This window comes from Saimiri boliviensis, chromosome 6 (genome assembly GCF_048565385.1).
Source record: "Saimiri boliviensis isolate mSaiBol1 chromosome 6, mSaiBol1.pri, whole genome shotgun sequence".
Lineage (NCBI taxonomy): Eukaryota > Metazoa > Chordata > Mammalia > Primates > Cebidae > Saimiri > Saimiri boliviensis.
In genome coordinates this window covers 86,902,419-86,920,543 of record NC_133454.1, presented here as the reverse complement: position 1 = coordinate 86,920,543, position 18,125 = coordinate 86,902,419, and the positions used below count along the sequence as shown (strand labels likewise).

The following is an 18,125-nucleotide window of genomic DNA, read 5'->3' as shown; positions in this document are numbered from 1 at the left end:
ATTCAGCCGGCTTAAAATTATATTGGTAAAGCAAGTAGCAGGCCTGAGTGCTGAGATACAAAGATTAGCAACAAGGAAAATCAACTAGCAAAGAAAGTTTATATCTAGATACAATAAAAATGACGTAAAGCCAGGAAAGTTTCACACTTTGGAAAAAAAATATGGGACATTATTCCCTCTAATCAAATTTAGAAATTGCTTCTGTGGAAGTAGAAACAAAGCTCTTCCTTGATTTCAGGTTTAGAGATTGTCAGACTTACATTTCATTCAAGCTGGATTTATTTTTAACTTTTGCAAGAAAGGGGAAAATTAATTGTGACTGCCATTTCAAAGCCAAAAACTTTCACTTTTTGACAATTTTAAAGGACAAAAGATTTTTTTATTTTTTTTAAGTCTCACTCTGCCACCCAGGCTGGAGTGCAATATCACAATCTTGGCTCACTGCAATCTATGCCTCCTGGGCTCAAGCGATTCTCCTGCCTCAGCCTGCAGAGTAGCTGGGATTACAGGCATAGGCCACCACACCTGGCTAATTTTGCATTTTTAGTATTTGTATTTGTATTTGTATTTTAGTTTCACCATGTTGGCCAAACTGGTCTTGAACTCCTGACCTAAGATGATCCACCCATCTCAGCTCCCCAAAGTACTGAGATTACAGGCATGAGCCATGGCACCTGGCCCAAAATACTGATTTTTTAAGGCGAAATCTGTTTGTTTAAAAATCAAATACAACAGAACTGACTAATAATAAATACAGCCAGAATCAAGAGGACACATATTATATGATTCAATTCATATAAATGTCAAAAACTGTGGGTAACCCCCCATATAGGCACTGAGGAATGAGAGCTAAGCAAAGCCCTGGCACAGTTAGGGCTTGAGGAATATCTCACTTTATAGTGTTACTACTCAGCTATTTCCTTTTATATAATCCGTTACATAATCATATATTAGTTTATAGAAATAGGGCTTGAAGGCTCCCTTTATATAATCCTCTATATATAATCATATAATAGTTGATAGTATGAGTGCCTAAAGAATACTTCCCTACATATATACCTATAATTATATCTTAGTTCATAATCGGAGGAATGCCTAGAGTGGACACAATACAGAGCATGAATTAAGGAATAAGCAGCTTATAATCAGAGGAATGCCTAGAGCAGATATAGTGCAGAGCATGAATTAAGGGAAAAACAGTTATACCAGGACAAGAATCCATGGCCCAGGCGGCAGCGTTCAGTATCGTAAAGATAACCCGCTATATGGCAGGCTTGGGACGAGAGCCACTCCTCCTGATAAAGGAGTTGTAGGACCTTGCTCCAGTTCTTGTGGAAGGCTGCCCTCAGAACGGCAATCCACCTTGGTGACTGTGAACTTTATCAGCTCTTGCTGCTGTGCTGCTTGAAAAGCATCTTCCCATAGAATCCATTGGAAGCTGACAGAAGGTGGCGGTAACCTTGAGAGCTCTGTCACTGCTATGTGACTTAAAGCATCCTCCTATAAATCTTCTTAGAAGTAGTTTTCCCATAGATAGAAGTACCGCACACTGCACCCTCTTCACTGTGCACGGCCCACCTTCAAGCCTCGGTGACCTAATGGGGGTAGACCCCTTACTGCACACAGCCCTTGCCTTCGTGGGAACGGGCCCCTTGCTGCGCACTGTCCACCTCCTGGCTTAAGTGACCTAATGGGGGTGGACCCTATGTTTTATTGCTCACGACCCTATCACTAACCTTAAAGATGATTTCACTCACTGCCCTGCCCCCTAACCTATACACAATAAATACTCATGCTTCTGGACATTCGGGGCCTCGCCTCGCCAGCTTTGCCTGACTCCACTCATAGGTGGCGTTGCCCCCCGAGCCCAGCTGCGTTTTTCTTGTACTTCTGTGTCCTGTCTCTTTATTTCTTGGATCCTGTGCCTCAGCACAGCATAAGGCTCACCCCACGACCCTGTGGGGCACTCAGCCTTACATCTGGCTCCCAACGTGCCCTACAAAAAACAGGCAAATCCACAGAGAAAGAAAGCAGATTACAGGTGGTTGAGGGCTGCTGGCGGCGGGGAGGGAAAAATGAGAAATCAGTGCTAAATTGGTACAGGGTTCCTTTTGGGGTGATGAAAATATTCTGAAATTAGATAGTTGAGATGGTTGCATAACCTTATGAATATACTAAAAACCAGCGAATTGTACACTATAAAAGAGAGAATTGTATGATATGTGAATCATATTTCAATTTTTTAAAAAAGGAGTAAAAATAGAGCAAAAAATATCTAAGCTTATGAAATGTAAAAATTTGAAAAAATACAATTTATGAACCACTATAAACTTTCTACACTAGTCATGTTTATAATTTTTCAAAATTATCCTCTTTTTTATATTCTTAATGATTTTTTGCTTGTTCTACATCACTAGAAAAGCATGTGGAAATCTTACATCATGATTTTGTCTGTTTTCCTTATAATTCTGTTAATTTTTATTCAAATATTAGGCATGTACAAATTTAAGATTTTCTAGCTTTATGGTAGATTTAATCTTTTATCTCATGAGTGACCTTTATATCCCAACCACATTAGTAATTTTTTAAATTACTTTTTGGGACAGGGTCTCACCATGTTGCCCAGGCTGGCCTCAAACTCTTGGGTTCAAGTGATCCTCTTGCTTCAGCCTCCCAAAGTGCTGGGATTAGAGGCATGAGCTACTACACCCAGCCTCAATTAATGGAACATTAAAATTGTGATTGGTCACATGGCAACAGCAACATAGTCTTTGCTATGTGCACATGCATGAACTTTATTATATTTATTATTATTGTCATAACTTCAGATTGAGTTTCTGCACTGTGGAACTTCTTGCCATTGTAAATATCTTCATAAAGATTAAGCTGTGATTTGGCATTAAAATGAAAACTTATTTTGTAAGCATAGAAACAAAGCAGTTGATATTAGTGAAGCAAATACTTGACGTTAGAGGAATAAGAGCAATTTTACTTTTTCTTATAAAGGAACAAGTAAGTGCTTTACCTAACTTTAGACAGGAAGACACTTGCAAGTAGATAAAGCCATGTTACATTTTGTTGGTGGAACACAACATGATTACCTATCAGCAGCCAAACAATGCAAACGAAGACAGCAGAAACCAATGACGCCTCCAACAAACATAAAAATCTCAAGGAACATGAGGCTAAATTGATGGACTCGTGCAGATGTCAATTTGTCATGAACTTCCTAAAAATACTCTGCGGCACAACTTCCAGCAAAGTATAGTTTAAGGAAAAAAACAAAGCTGAGTTTAGTCAACAGGAAATGCTGACAAGATCCTGGTGTTCTTTCATATGCCTCAAAATCTACATTAATGCTAAAGGTGGTAAAGAGATTGATATAAGAGAATGGTTACCAAATAAGAAATCACTGTAACATTGCTGTAAATGCCTTCAGCCAAAAGTTGTTGCCATATTAAACATTAAATTTTAAAATGATTTCCCCCAAGATATTATATTAAGTATTTTTAAGAAGTGGGGGGTTGATGGATAATGGTTGAGCTCAAGGAAGAGCAGCTAAATCTGACGTGCATGAGAATAGGTTGCCTGAAAAGTAATACAAGTTGGTGTGATTCATGAAGGCCAGCCCTCCAGGACTTCATTAACAAATCATTTAAGGAGAGTCTGAGGAAAGACTATGAATCTGAAAACTTCCTGTCATCATCTCCTGACAAGATGAAGAAAGGAACAGCAGTAAGCTTGTAAAATTAGTATAGCGGGCTTGGAAGAAAATCTCCGGCAAAAGGGCTTGAAGAGGCCAAGCACAGTGGTTCATGCCTGTAATGCCAGCACTTTGGAAGGCCAAGGCAGGCAGATTGGTTGAGGTTAGGAGTTCAAGACGAGCCTGGCCAATGTGACAAAACCCCATTTCTACTAAAAATACAAAAAATTAGCTGAGCATGGTGGCACATGCCTGTAGTCCGAGCTACTCAGGAGGCTGAGGCAGGAGAATCGCCTGAACCTGGGAGCTGAAGGTTGCAGTGACCTGAGATTGCACCACTGCATTCCAGCCTGGGTGGCATCTCAAAAAAAAAAAAAAAAAAAAAGAAAAGAAAAAAAGATATGTTATTATATGGACTTTAAGGGAAGGGCTGGAAGAGGTGGCTCATGCCTGTAATCCCAGCACTTTGGGAGGCTGAGGTGGGTGGATCGCCTGAGGTCAGGAGTTTTCGACCAGCCTGGTCAACATGGCGAAACCTCATCTCTACTAAAAATACTAAAATTAGCCAGGCATGGTGGTGCATGCCTGTAGTCCTAGCAACTCAGGAGGCTGTGGCAGGAGAATTGCTTGAAACTGGGAGGCGAAGGTTGCAGTGAGCCAAGATTACACTATTGCACTCCAGCCTCAGCAACGGAGCAAGACTCTGTCTCAAAAAATAAATAAATAAATAAAAATAAATAGACTTTAAGATTCCATTGGGCTGGGTGCAGTGGCTCGCACCTGTAGTCCCAGCTACGCAGGAAGCTGAGGTAAGATTGCTTGAATCCAGGAGTTCTAGGCTGCAGGGAGCTATGATTGTGCCACTGCACTCCAGCCTGGGTGACAGAAACCCCAGGGTAGGGTAAAAGATTCTACTGATATTAAGACATACCACTATATACCATATAGAAAAAAATGCTGCCAATTAAACTACACCACTGTGCTTTACCAGTTACGATTCTATTTTATGTTTGCTGAAAGTATTTTTAGGCATATCATAGATTTTTTTCACATCATTTGTATGCACACATAAAGAAATTAAACGAAATAAACTGATTAAGGTATTCCAAGGACTTCTTTACATTTGTAGTCTGAGTCTTTTTAAACACTTTCTTAAATTGTTATCTTTTGTGTTTTGCCATACAACATTGTTCTCCCTACCTGGGAGAGGAATGGTGATTTCTTCCAGCTTTTTCTGTTTTTTTTCTTTTTTAGACAGAGTCTCACTCTACTGCCCACGGTGGAGTGCAGTGCTGCAATCTTGGCTCACAGCAACCTCCGCCTCCCAGATTCAAGTAATTCTCCTGACTCAGCCTCCCAAGTAGCTGGGATTACAGGCGCGTACCACCAGGCCTGGCTAATTTTTGTATTTCTAGTAGAGACAGGGTTTCACCATGTTGGCCAGGCTGGTCTCGAACTCCTGACCTCAAGTGATCTACCCGCCTCAGCCTCCGAAAGTGCTGAGATCACAGGAGTGAGCCACTGCACCTGGCCCTGAAAGCCTACTTAATAACATACCTTTTTTTTTTTTTTTTTTTTTTGAGGTGGAGTTTCACTCTGTCGCCCAAGCTGGAATGCAGTGGTGCAATCTTGGCTCACTGAAACCTTCACCTCCAGGTTCAGGCAATTCTCCTGCCTGAGCCTCCTGAGTAGCTAGGACTACAGGCATGTACCACCATGCCTAATTTTTTGTTGTTTTTTTTTTTTTTTTTTTTTTTTGAGACGGAGTCTCGCTCTTGTTACCCAGGCTGGAGTGCAATGGTGCAATCTCGGCTCACCGCAACCTCCACCTCCTGGGCTCAGGCAATTCTCCTGCCTCAGCCTCCTGAGTAGCTGGGATTACAGGCACGTGCCACCACGCCCAGCTAGTTTTTTGTATTTTTAGTAGAGACAGGGTTTCACCATGTTGACCAGGATGGTCTCGATCTCTTGACCTCGTGATCCACCCACCTCGGCCTCCCAAAGTGCTGGGATTACAGACTTGAGCCACCGCGCCCGGCCAATTTTTTGTATTTTTAATAGTGATGGGTTTCATCATGTTGGCCAGGCTGGTCTCAAACTCCTAACTTCAACCAATCTGCCCGCCTCTGCCTCCCAAAGTGCTGGGATTACAAGTGTGAGCCACTGTGCCCAGCCTTAATACCATATCTTAAGTTTTAAATCTATCACCTTCTATATGGCTTTTTTTGTTTTTTTGAGACAGGTTCTCATTCTGCCACCTAGGCTGAAGTACAGTGGTGAGCTCACAGCTCACTGCAAGTTTGATTTCCTGGGCTCAAAAAGATCCTCCTACCTCAGCTGGGACCGCAAGCAAACCACCACAAATGGTCATTTTTTTTTTTTTTGGTAGAGATGGGATTTCATTATGTTGCTCAGGCAGAAGGGCCTTCTATTCGTCCTGCCTCTTTGACATTTATTTCCTCTCCTTTCTCACCGTTTTTATTTATTTTTGATTGATGGAGAATGTTTTTAATATACTTTTCTTCCTCTACTAGTTTCTAATCTGTTAGTGCTTATTCTAGACATAATTAGGACAATTAATTTAAACATTTACTCTGCTCCTTACTAATGCCTCAGTAACCATCAACTGTATTATTAAAAAAAAAAAAAAAAAAAGAATGGTAAGTATTCTAGCACATTAGGCAGAAAAGAAAGTAATGGCACAAAAATCTCTTTAAATGCCAAGATGTCAAATGTGTCTGCATTAAAGGAATAACAGCAAGTTTACTAGGTTTACGGATTTTCATGAACAGGAAAATATACAAATATCCATATAAAAGAAAGAGAGATGAGTAATAAGGACAGGCATAGGGAAGAAGAAGGGGGCCTAACCTGCTTTTCTACCACTATCAGGTCAGTAAGAATGGCTTTCTTCTTTCCTTTATCACCCTCTTCTTTCCTAAGAAAGATACAGACCTAAAGAAGAGACACTGGGCTGAACTAGGCTGAAACAGTATCCAAACTAGGAGGGGCTGGTAATTTACCTTACAAAATAGGATGATATGAAATTCTGTATCATGTAGTCATCTCAAGACAGAATGGGAGGCACCGACCCCAAAGGCATCAGAGCCTCAGGCAAAATTACAAAGTAGGTAGAGTTTTTAAACTTCTCTTAGTATTCAGTATATATAATTTCCCTAAATTTTCAAGTCCTAAAAGAAAACTAATCTTTCTTCCCCTAACTCAACCAAGTCAAAATTTCTATTCTGCTGGTCACAATGGTTCATGCCTATAATCTCAGCACTTTGTGAGGACAAAGAGGACGGATTCCTTGAGCCAGGAGTTCAAAAGCAGCCTGAGCAACATGTCAAAACCCCTGTCTCCACAAAAAATACAAAAATTAGTTTGGCATGGTGGCACATGCCTATAGTCCCAGCTACTTGGTGGGGGATGAAGTGGGAGGATCACTTGAGCCCGGCAGGTTGAAGCTGCAGTGCACCATAGTCACTCTACAGCACGCTAGCCAGGGTGACAGAGTGAGAACACGTCTCAAAAAATAAAATTTCCATTCATACACAGAGGCAGATTTCTTAGCTACTGACTTATACCAGTGGTTACACGGACTTAGGTTTGCTTGTTATATGTGTGTGTGCATGTGTGTGTGTGTGTGTGTGTGTGTGTGTGTGTGTGTGTGTATGATAGTTTCCTGTTTTGATTGTTGGGCAAGATATCCTGGAAGTGGTTAAAAATAATTCTCACAGATAACAGGGCTGAAAAGAGTATAGAAAACTGAAAATGTTCTCTTTCCTTGAAAGTAGTCTCTGTTCCTTCCTTAGGTATCTTTTTCCACCTTCCTCAACCTTCCTCTTTTGCCCCTCTTCCTTTTCAACTAAAAGTTGAATTGAAGAATGTTTCCTTTAAGCTATTATAAGTATGTATCTATGTATGTATTGAGACTTTATTTCTAAAAACTAAACTGACCTAATATTTATGTATTATGAAGATAAAGGTAAGTGAGATCAACATAGTCCTTACCCTGATGGGGCTTCAATCTAGTAAGGAAGATAAGCTATTAAATACAATTGCAATTTTTAAAATGCTGCTTATAAAACAGTGCATAGCATGATACCTTTCTGTTAATTAAAAAAATTTAAAAGTCATGAAAATGGTATTCACCAAACAGACATTCTCAGTCAGAAGGTTTATAATGTTAAATATCTCTTAAAAACAAAACTGGGCTTTTTTTTTTTTTTTTTTTTTTTTTTTTTTTTTTTTTTTTTTTTTGAGACAGAGTCTTGCTCTGTTGCTGAGGCTGGAGTGCAATGGTGCAATCTCGGCTCACTGCAACCTCCAGCGTTCACACAATTCTGCCTCAGCCTCCCAAGTAACTGGGATCACAGGTGCACACCACCATACCCAGCTAATTTTTTGTATTTTTAGTTGAGACGGGGTTTCATTATGTTGGTCAGACTGGCCTCAAACTCCTGACCTTGTGATTCGCCGGCCTCAGCCTCCCAAAATGCTTGGATTACAGGCGTGAGCCTCCGCGCCCAGCAAAAACTGGGCTGTTTTTATGGTCACAAGGCTCCTGATTCTTTGGTTTATTTGAGGTCAATAAGTCTAGATCAGAAAAAAGGAAATAGAAGCACTAACAGCAAAAGAATTACTGTACTTTGTGCCTACATAATACAACCAAAAAAAATGTAAAAACTTTCAAAACTACAAACATACTGTGCAGAGATAAAATTTTAACTTACTCCCTATCTCCCTTTTAGAAACTCTTAAAGATTGATTGAATCTTTAGACTCTTTCTCACTGTAATTTCATTTACTGAATTTCTTTTTCTCAATGCTATTTATTTCCATTTATGAAATAAAAATAATGATGAATCATTTTGCATGCCAAGTATAGGGTACATTTTTATAATATTCACAAAGAAAAGTCTGAAATGGGGTGGGTGCAATGGCTCACGCCTGTAATCTCAGCACTTTGGGAGGCCAAGGCTGGCAGATCACTTGGAGTCAGGAGTTCAAGATCAGCCTGGCCAACATGGTGAGACCCTGTCTCTACTAAAAATACAAAAATTAGCTGGGTGTGGTGGTGTGTTCCTGTGATCCCAGCTACTTGGGAGGCTGAGGCAGGAGAATCACTTGAACCTGGGAGGCAGAGGTTGCAGTGAGCTAAGATTGCACTATTGCCCTCTGGCCTGGGTGAAAGAGCAAGACTCTGCCTCAAAAAAAAAAGAAGGAAGTCTAGAAGGAAAGAAAATATTGGTGTGGTTAAATAAGTTAAGCAAGAACTAGCAGTAAATTTCTTTTTCTTTTTTCTTGCAAAACCTATGTGCAAAGAGAAAATTTCAAGACAACTAACAGTTAAGCGGTTAAAAAAAAAAAAAAAAAGAAGAGGCTGGGCGTGGTGGCTCATGCCTGTAATCCCAGTACTTTTGGGAGGCTGAGGTGGGCAGATCACAAGGTCAAGAGATCAAGACCATCCTGGCCAACATGAAACCCCATCTCTACTAAAAAATACAAAAATTAGCTAGGCGTGGTGGTGCATGCCTGTAGTCCCAGTTACTTGGGAGGCTGAGGCAGGAGAATCACTTGAACCCAGGAGGCAGAGGTTGCAGTGAGCCGAGACTATGCCACTACACTCTAGCCTGGTGACAGAGCAAGACTCCCTCTCAAAAAAAAAAAAAGAAGAAGAAGAAAAAGAACAAACTACTTTTAGCTAGCAAGAAAGGCAAGTGTTAATGAAATGTACCTTGAGATGAATTACACTTACTTTCAACATAAGTTTTCTTCCTGATGATTAGTTGTGTGATACCCTTGGGATAACTTATCTCTGTCATTTAGTGCCTTGTTTACAGCAAGTAGCTCAATAAATGTTAGCTCTTTTTAACACAACCGTAAATGTACAACAAACATCTATTGAGCATTTATGGGTAATTTTTTTAAATAACCAGAACAAATCCACAAACAAGACAGAAAGCCTTCTATAATGAATTAAGGGCTAAAAGTAAAAACAGAAACACAATTTATTAGATGCAGATTATTTCCTTCTGTAGTTAACAGTCAGACTTAAATCTCTGCCATGGCAAATTACAGAAGCTTCTATAAGTGGTTATCACGGCTTACAGATTTCAGAGCTGAAAGATAAAAAGATGCATATTGTGGCAGAGACTTCTATTTGTCTGCCAATATCCAAATCTTTCCTTTCTCCTCAGTAACAAAAGCCCAATTTTATAGAGGGCAGCCATGCATTCAGCTACACTTCCCTGCTTCCTTATAGCCTCTGATTTGGTTCAGGAGTTCTCCTTAAAGGAAGAGGATGCATCCTTCTTTCTCTATGCTTTCTGCCTGTAACGTGGCAGTGAAGATAGAGCTCTGGCAGCTATCTTGGGCTTACAAGAACCAGTGCTACAAGAACATTTTAGGGATCATTGATAAAAGAACTGAAAGAAGCTTAAGTCTCTGATAACTCTATAAAGCCACTATAGCCATCCTAGAGTGCTATTTCTAGTGCTTTAAGAAAATAAATATTGCATGTTTAAGTCATTTTTAAGTCCATTTTTGGTTTTTCCTTTTTTGTATTTTGGTGGTGGTGGTAGTGGTAGTCATTTTTCTTTGCAACCAAATGCAATTCTTAACTGAGTACTTACGTTCAGTCAGGTAAATAATTTTTATCTCCTTTTTACAGATGAGTCAACTGAGATCCAAAGAGATAAGATGACTTGCACAGTGTCAAAATAGTGAAGAGATGGGTCTTGGCTCCTAGCCCAGTGTTTTCTCACTAAAAACTGACTTGTAACAGGTTCTAAATATAAACAAATAAAAAAATAAAAATAAATAAAAGACAAAATTACAAAATTTAGCCTTTTTACAGTGGTGATGGTACATGATACTGTATGCATTTGTCACGTAATGTGACAAGTGCCAAATTTTTATGATGTGTAAGGAGACTAAATTATATCATATTCCAGTAAGGAGGGGAGAAAGATACATGAAATAACAGAATCAAAAACCAGAAGATACTGGCTGGGAGAGGTGGCTCATGCTTGTAATCCCGGCAGTTTGGGAGGCTGAGGTAGACAGAGCACCTGAGGTCAGGAATTCAAAGTCAGCCTGCCCAACATAGTGAAACCCTGTCTTTACTAAAAAAAGGAAAAAAAAAAAAAAAAAAAAAAACAAAAAGCTAGATGTAGTGGCAGGTATCTGTAGTTCCAGCTACTCAAGAGGCTTAGGCACAAGAATCACTTGAATCTGGTAAGTGGAGGTTGCAGTGAACCAAAATGATGCCACTGAACTCCAGCCTGGGCAACAGAACGAGACTCTGTCTTGGAAAAAAAAAAAAAAGATACTGATTTATTATGCCCAAATTTTACTGTATTCCTCCCCTCTTGAATAACTAATAGGAATTCAGATTAAAAGCTTATTTTTTCAGCAATGAGACTTCAAGATATAGGGCAACTTTTCCTGTTAAATCCTTAACTGGAATTTTTCTTTACTCTTACCACCATTTTAAAAAAATTAACTTTGTTCCCAGTTTGTCAGAGATCAGTAATAGATGAAATATCTCAAAATTCTTTTTTGAAAACCCATCAAGTAACATGTAAAATACAAAGCAGCTCCTGTGCAAACTCATTAGTGAACATAGCAGTTATTTCTAAGTAGTCTGTTCAAAAAAAAGACAAAATATTTTCAGGGCTGGGCACGGTGGCTCACGCCTGTAATCCCAGCACTTTGGGAAGCCGAGGCAGGTGGATCACTATGTCAAGAGATCGAGACCATCCTGGTCAACATGGTGAAACCCCGTCTCTACTAAAAATACAAAAAATTAGCCAGGCATGGTGGTGTGTGCCTGTAATCCCAGCTACTCATGAGGCTGAGGCAAGAGACTTGCCTGAACCCAGGAGACGGAGGTTGCGGTGAGCCGAGATCATGCCATTGCACTCCAGCCTGGGTAACAAGAGCGAAACTCCATCTCAAAAAAAAGAAAAAAATTTCAAATGTCAAGGACATATGTATTTCTTTTCTTTTTTCTTTCTTTCTTTTTTTTTTTTTTTTTTTTTGAGATGGCGTTTCACTCTTGTTGCCCAGGCTGGAGTGCAATGGTGCATTCTCGGCTCACCGCAACCTCCGCCTCCTGGGTTCAAGTGATTCTCCTGTTTCAGCCTCCCAAGTAGCTGGGATTACAGGCATGTGCCACCACGCCCGGCCAATTTTTTGTATTTGTAGTACAGACAGGGTTTCACCATGTTGGCCAGGATGGCCTCGATCTCTTGACCTTGTAATCCACCCGCCTCAGCCTCCCAAAGTGCTGGGATTACAGCGTGAGCCACCGTGCATGGCCATATTTCTTTTTTTATGTGGTATATTTAACATAAAATAATCTATGCAGGAGAGTAATGATATGCATGTTTTATTTTGGAAGGGTATATAACTTTTATTGACACAACATAGTAAAAAATAAACACACAAACAGCAATTAAATCCTAACTTCTCCCATTTACTCGCATCCTACTTGCCTCTGAGTCTTGATTTTCCTACCTATAAAATTGAACTCATACTTCTTCACAGGTTCGTTGATGGGAGGAAAATAAGAATGAATACAAAGTAACTAGCATAGTGCATGACAATGGTTAATTGCTCAATAAATATTAATGCCCTTCTTGTCTTGAAAATAAAACATAGAGAAATATGAAAATCTATTTTGTAAACACCCAAAGTGGTAGAACTTAAAAAGCAAGACCAGGCTGGGAGTGGTGGCTCATACCTATAACCCCAGTCCTTTGAAAGGCTGAGGCGGGTGGATTGCTTGAGCCCAGGAGTTCGAAACAAGCCTGGGCAACATGTTGAAACCTGGCCCCTACAAAAAAAATCAAAAAATTATCTGGGTGTAGTAGTGTGTACCTGAAGTCCCAGCAACTCAGGAAGCTGAGGTGGAAGGATTGCTTGAGCCCAGGAGGTCGAGGCTGCAGTAAGCCATTCACACCACTGCAGCCTGGGCGACAGAGAAAGCCCCTGTCTAAAAAAGAAAAAAATTAACAAAACAAAACAAAAAGGAAGACCAGTTTGACACACAACTTTAAAAGTCTTTTTTTTTTTGAGACAGGGTCTGACCCTACCACCCAGGCTGGATTGTGGTGACACGATCTTGGCTCATTACAATCTCCAACTCCCAGGCTCAAGCCATCCTTCTACCTGAGCCTCCTGAGTAGCTGGGACTACAGGCACACACTGCCACATCTGGCTAGTTTTTATATTTTTCATAGAGATGGGATTTCACTATGTTGCCCACGCTGGTCTCAAACCCCTGAGCTCAAGTGATCTGCCTGCCTTGGCCCTCCAAAGTCCTAGGATTACAGGCAGGAGCCACCATGCCCAGGCTTAAAGTCATTTTTGAAAAGCCACATTAGGGCTCTTCTCTGAACATTGCCAGAACCAAAGTCCTGATGCAGTTACAAACCAATGAAAGAAATGTATTCAAAATAATCTCTTGATATTAACTTTTTCTATACAATTAAAGGTCTCAAAAGGAAAAATTTGTTTTTTTTTTTTTTTTTTTTTTTTTTTTTTTTTTGAGACGGAGTTTCGCTCTTGTTACCCAGGCTGGAGTGCAATGGCGCGATCTCGGCTCACCGCAACCTCTGCCTCCTGGGCTCAGGCAATTCTCCTGCCTCAGCCTCCTAAGTAGCTGGGATTACAGGCACGCACCACCATGCCCAGCTAACTTTTTGTATTTTTAGTAGAGACGGGGTTTCACCTTGTTGACCAGGATGGTCTTGATCTCTCGACCTCGTGATCCACCCGCCTCAGCCTCCCAAAGTGCTGGGATTACAGGCTTGAGCCACCGCGCCCGGCCTAAAATTTGTTATTTTTATGTTAAATATATGCAATTAGTTTATAAACTTTTAAAAACAGGCTCCTGGGCTGAGTGCAGTGGCTCACAGCCCAGGCAGGCAGATCACTTGAGCCTAGAGGTTTGAGACCAGCCTGGGCAACATGGCAAGGCCTCTTATCTATAAAATAAATATTTGAAAATTAGCAAGGTGTGGTGGCATGCACCTGTAGTCCTAGCTACTCAGGAGGTTGAGGTAGGAGGATCACTTGAGCCCGGTAGTTCCAGGCTGCAGTGAGCCATGATCACACCACTGTACTCTAGCCAGCCTGGGCAACAGAGTAAGGCCCGTCAAAAAAAGCAAAATAAAAGCCGGGTGCGGTGGCTCAAGCCTGTAATCCCAGCACTTTGGGAGGCTGAGGCGGGTGGATCACAAGGTCGAGAGATCGAGACCAACCTGGTCAACATGGTGAAACCCCGTCTCTACTAAAAATACAAAAAATTAGCTGGGCATGGTGGTGCGTGCCTGTAATCCCAGCTACTCAGGAGGCCGAGGCAGGAGAATTGCCTGAACCCAGGAGGCGGAGGTTGCGGTGAGCCGAGATCGCACCATTGCACTCCAGCCTGGGTAACAAGAGCGAAACTCCGTCTCAAAAAAAAAAAAAAAAAAAAAAAAAAAGCAAAATAAGTAGCTCTGCCAAAAATAAAACCAAGTAACTGCTATCTGAACTTCTGTCAGGCTGCTTTAGAATTTTAGAATCAAAGAATTCTAAGATCAGAAATTATCTTGGAGATACATAGTCCTCCCTAATCTTCGATATCACTTTCTGCAGTTTCAATTACCTGAGAAACAAGATATTTTGAAAGATCACATTCATATAACTTTCATTACAGTGTATTATTATATTCATTTTATTATTAGATATGTATAGCAAAAAACATAGAGTATATAAGGCTTGGTACTATCTGTAGTTTCAGGCATCCATTGAGACCCTTGGAACATATGCCTCTAGGACAAAGGAGGACTATCGTAACCTAATTCAGCCCTACTTTTATAAAAGGTTATAAATACAGAAGGAAGTTAACTGACAGGCCAAGATCATTTGGCAGAGCCAAAACTGGAATCTGGCCATGAAATTCTAAGTAAGTATATTTTTTACCACATCAGAGTTATAAAAACATTTTTTGATTGAAAATAAAGTGATTGAGGTTTTTCCTTGAATCAAGTATTTGAAATTGTTAGGAGCCTGCTTTTTTTTTTTTTTTTTTTTTTGTCTTGTTCTGTTTTGTTTTGATTTTTTGAGACCAAGTTTCCCTCTTGTTACCTAGGCTGGAGTGCAAGGGCGTGATCCTCAGCTCACTGCAACCTCCATTTCCCGGGTTCAAGTGATTGTCCTGCTTCAGCCTCCCGAGTAACTGGGATTACAGGCACCTGCCACCATATCTGACTAATTTTTGTATTTTAAGCAGAGATGGGGTTTTACTGTGTTGGCCAGGCTGGTCTCAAACTCCTGACCTCAGGTGATCCGTCTGCCTCGGCCTCCCAAAGTGCTGGGACTACAGGTGTGAGCCACCAAGCCCAGCCCAGGAGCCTGTTTTTTAAAGTTTATAAACTAATTGCATATATTAAACATAAAAATAATAAATTGTCCCTTTCGAGATCTTTAATTGTATAGAAAAAGTTAATAATCTATCATGCCAAATATGGTCAACTTAATTGTTCACAATACTTTAAAGATTATCATTTAAAGGACTTTTTTTTCTGAGATGGAGTCTTGCTCTATTGCCCAAGCTGGAGTACAGTGGTATGATCTCGACTAAGTGAAACCTCCGCCTCCCAGGTTCAATCCATTCTCCTGCCTCAGCCTCCCAAGTAGCCAGAATTACAGATGTATGCCACCATGCCCAGCTACTTTTTGTATTTTTAATAGAGATGTGGTTTCACTGTGTTGGCCAGGCTGGTCTCGAACTCCTGGACTCAAGTGATCCCACCTCGGCTTCCCAAAGTGCTGGGATTACAGGCATTAGCCACTGTGACCAGACTAAAGGATTATTTTCAATACATTTATAAATCCTGCACTTGATTCTGCCAGCTACCCAGTACTCAAAACGGTATTTTGTACACCCCAGGCTTCAAAAGCGTCCTTAGAAAGTGGAGAGCAATTTCAATATTATTCTAAGTAACACAAAATTAGCTCAGTATGTGTACAGAGATTCATAACATATCCCAAAACAAAAAAGACATCTGAATGGATATTATTGATATTAGTGCCCATAATTAATAGTGTTTTGAAAAGTACCCTAATTGTTTTAATTGTGCATATTATCTCAACTGTTATTCACAGAGCAGCACAAACCAACTTGGCAAAAAGCATGCTGAAAGGATATATACAAAATATGTGATATGAATAATATATACCTGGAAGAGCAAAGAAAGGTAAACACAACACAGACAGATTCAAGATAGAAGACAGGTTGACCAGGTATGGTGGCTCACGCCTGTAATCCCAACACTTTGGGAGGCCAAGGCAGGTGGATCACCAGAGGTCAAGAGTTCGAGACCAGCCTGGCCAGCACAGTGAAATCCTGTCTCTACTAAAAATACCAAAAAAAAAAAAAAAAAAAAAAAATAGCTGGGGGTGGCGGTGGGCCCCTGTAATCCCAGCTACTCGATTGGCTGAGGCAGGAGAATCACTTGAACCTGGGAGGCAGAGGTTGCAGTGAGCTGAGATCATGCCATTGCACTCCAGCCTAGGCAACAAGAGCAAAACTCTGTCTCAAAAAAAAGAAGTTGAGTAAAAGGGCATAAGTAAACACATGGAAACAGAAATGAATTTTTGACTCCTTTAAATTTCTATAATTGTCTAGTTAAAAAAAATGTTTTTGACCCCTTACTACAAAGGTAGATCAGATCATGGAGAGCTTGAAGTCATAATGAGAAATGAAGTTTCCAGGTTCATCCTAATAATGAGAGTGACGTTATTTGAGATTTCATTTCTAATTCTACATTCCCTGAATTTTATTTCAATTTTTTTTTTTTTTTTTTTTTAAGATGTGGTTTCACCATGATGGCCAGGCTGGTCTTGAACTCCTGACCTCAGGAGTCCACCCACCTTGGCCTCCCAAAGTGCTAGGATTACAGGCGTGAGCCACAGCGCCCAGCCCTTTATTTCAATTTTTGACTCTATTAGCTGAGGAAGATTTGTTGAAATATTTGTTTGTTCAAGTTTCAAAACATAAGAACACTCCTTAAAGCATCTATCTCATCAATTCTTTAAACTTTCCTATAGGGAAAGTCCACAATCTCCCTCAAACAAAATTCACTATTAGAAATATTTGCATTTAACCTGTCCTTATTTTTAAACAAAGGTAATATCTTTTAGTGTTCATATTCGTCCATGGATTTAACAGAGCCTTAGTACTAGGCTTAGATGGTAGCACTAGCTTATTCAATTGCATAAAATGTACATTATTCAATTTAGGAGTTTAGTGGACACAGAATTTCAAGAGGTTCTGTCTCCCAAAAATCATAATAATAGTTCCCGTTCCTTCTCATTCCTTTATATTCTGTTTCTCGCTCCCTTTCCCTCTTTCTCCTAGCCCTTTGATACTGTAAAATAATTGCCATCTAAGACCGTTGCCAACACCAACCACAATAACCGCATTTTCTCACTGAGTTACCACTTAGCAGGTGCAAGGAGGAAGTACTCTCTTTCTCATCTCCTAAAACCAAAAAGTCTCATCTCGCAGCTAATTTGTCACTTAAGGGAAAAGGATATCAGGACTGGCACTAACTTTCTCCTAAGTGTCGGAGATTGCCAGCTTAACCAGACAGCAGAAGAGCAGGATCCCCGGGCCTAGCTTTGCTCCGCGGCGCAGGCGAGCGTCGCCTGGAATTGGTAGGTGTCCCTCCTCACTAGTGGGCACCCCCTCGCCCATGGACCTGTCCAGACCCAGCGGGACCCCGCCCGGGTCTCGGTTCGGTACCTACCCTCTCCTGCTCCCCGCCAAGAGCAAGCCACCCCTCCTCGACCCCGAAGAAAGCTTGGGTGCACTGCTGCGAGTGGAGCAGAGAACCCCGCGCCTCGGGCTCGGGATGGGAGCCCCCTCCCCGCCGGTGCCCGCCCACTGCACGGCCCCCGCCACCCCTCACTGCCCTGGCAAGGCAGGCGAAGACCTGAGCCTTATCTCTGGACCGCTCCCCACCACCCGGCACCCGCCACCTTCAACCTCCTGCCGCGCTGCTTCGCACCCACCTCGCGGCCACCGGCCTTACGTGGCCGGGTCTCGGTGCGCGAGGTTGCCCCTGCTGCTAGCTTCCAGCGCACAGACCTGTGCTCCGGCCCCCAGCCCACAGTTCCACTCTGCCCCTCCTCCCGCCGCGCGCGCCCGCCTCCTGGCTGCCATGGCGACAGTTCCCGGCCCCCACGGCCGCTGACTGGTCCGGCTCGGGATCGCGGAAGACGCCGATTGGTGGGAGCGGGGACGGGGCCGCGCCAGCGAACCTGGAGGCGGGCGATGGGGAGCGCAAAAGCTATGGAGCCTGGGGGGAGGCTGAGCCAGGAGGGACGTGGCGCTCTGAAATGCGGGCTGGGGAGGCCGCGCC

The 18,125-nt window shown here is 41.6% G+C and overlaps 1 protein-coding gene across 5 annotated transcripts in view; it reads right to left on the bottom strand.

Annotated features, from left to right (window-relative positions):
- NUCB2 (nucleobindin 2) overlaps positions 1-17,905 on the bottom strand; it is a 71,617-nt gene extending 53,712 nt beyond the window's left edge. For 2 of the 5 annotated variants that reach the window (XM_074401179.1, XM_039471228.2), the window contains exons 1-2: positions 17,776-17,904; positions 10,341-10,495 (exon numbers count right to left, since the gene is read on the bottom strand). The gene's annotated coding sequence lies outside the window, so the exon portion shown is untranslated. Of the gene's footprint in view, positions 1-10,340; positions 10,496-12,591; positions 12,707-17,775 lie in introns of all 5 variants that reach the window. The other 3 variants (XM_074401180.1, XM_074401182.1, XM_074401181.1) reach the window with 3 other exon arrangements.
- Between the last annotated feature and the right edge of the window lie 220 nt (positions 17,906-18,125).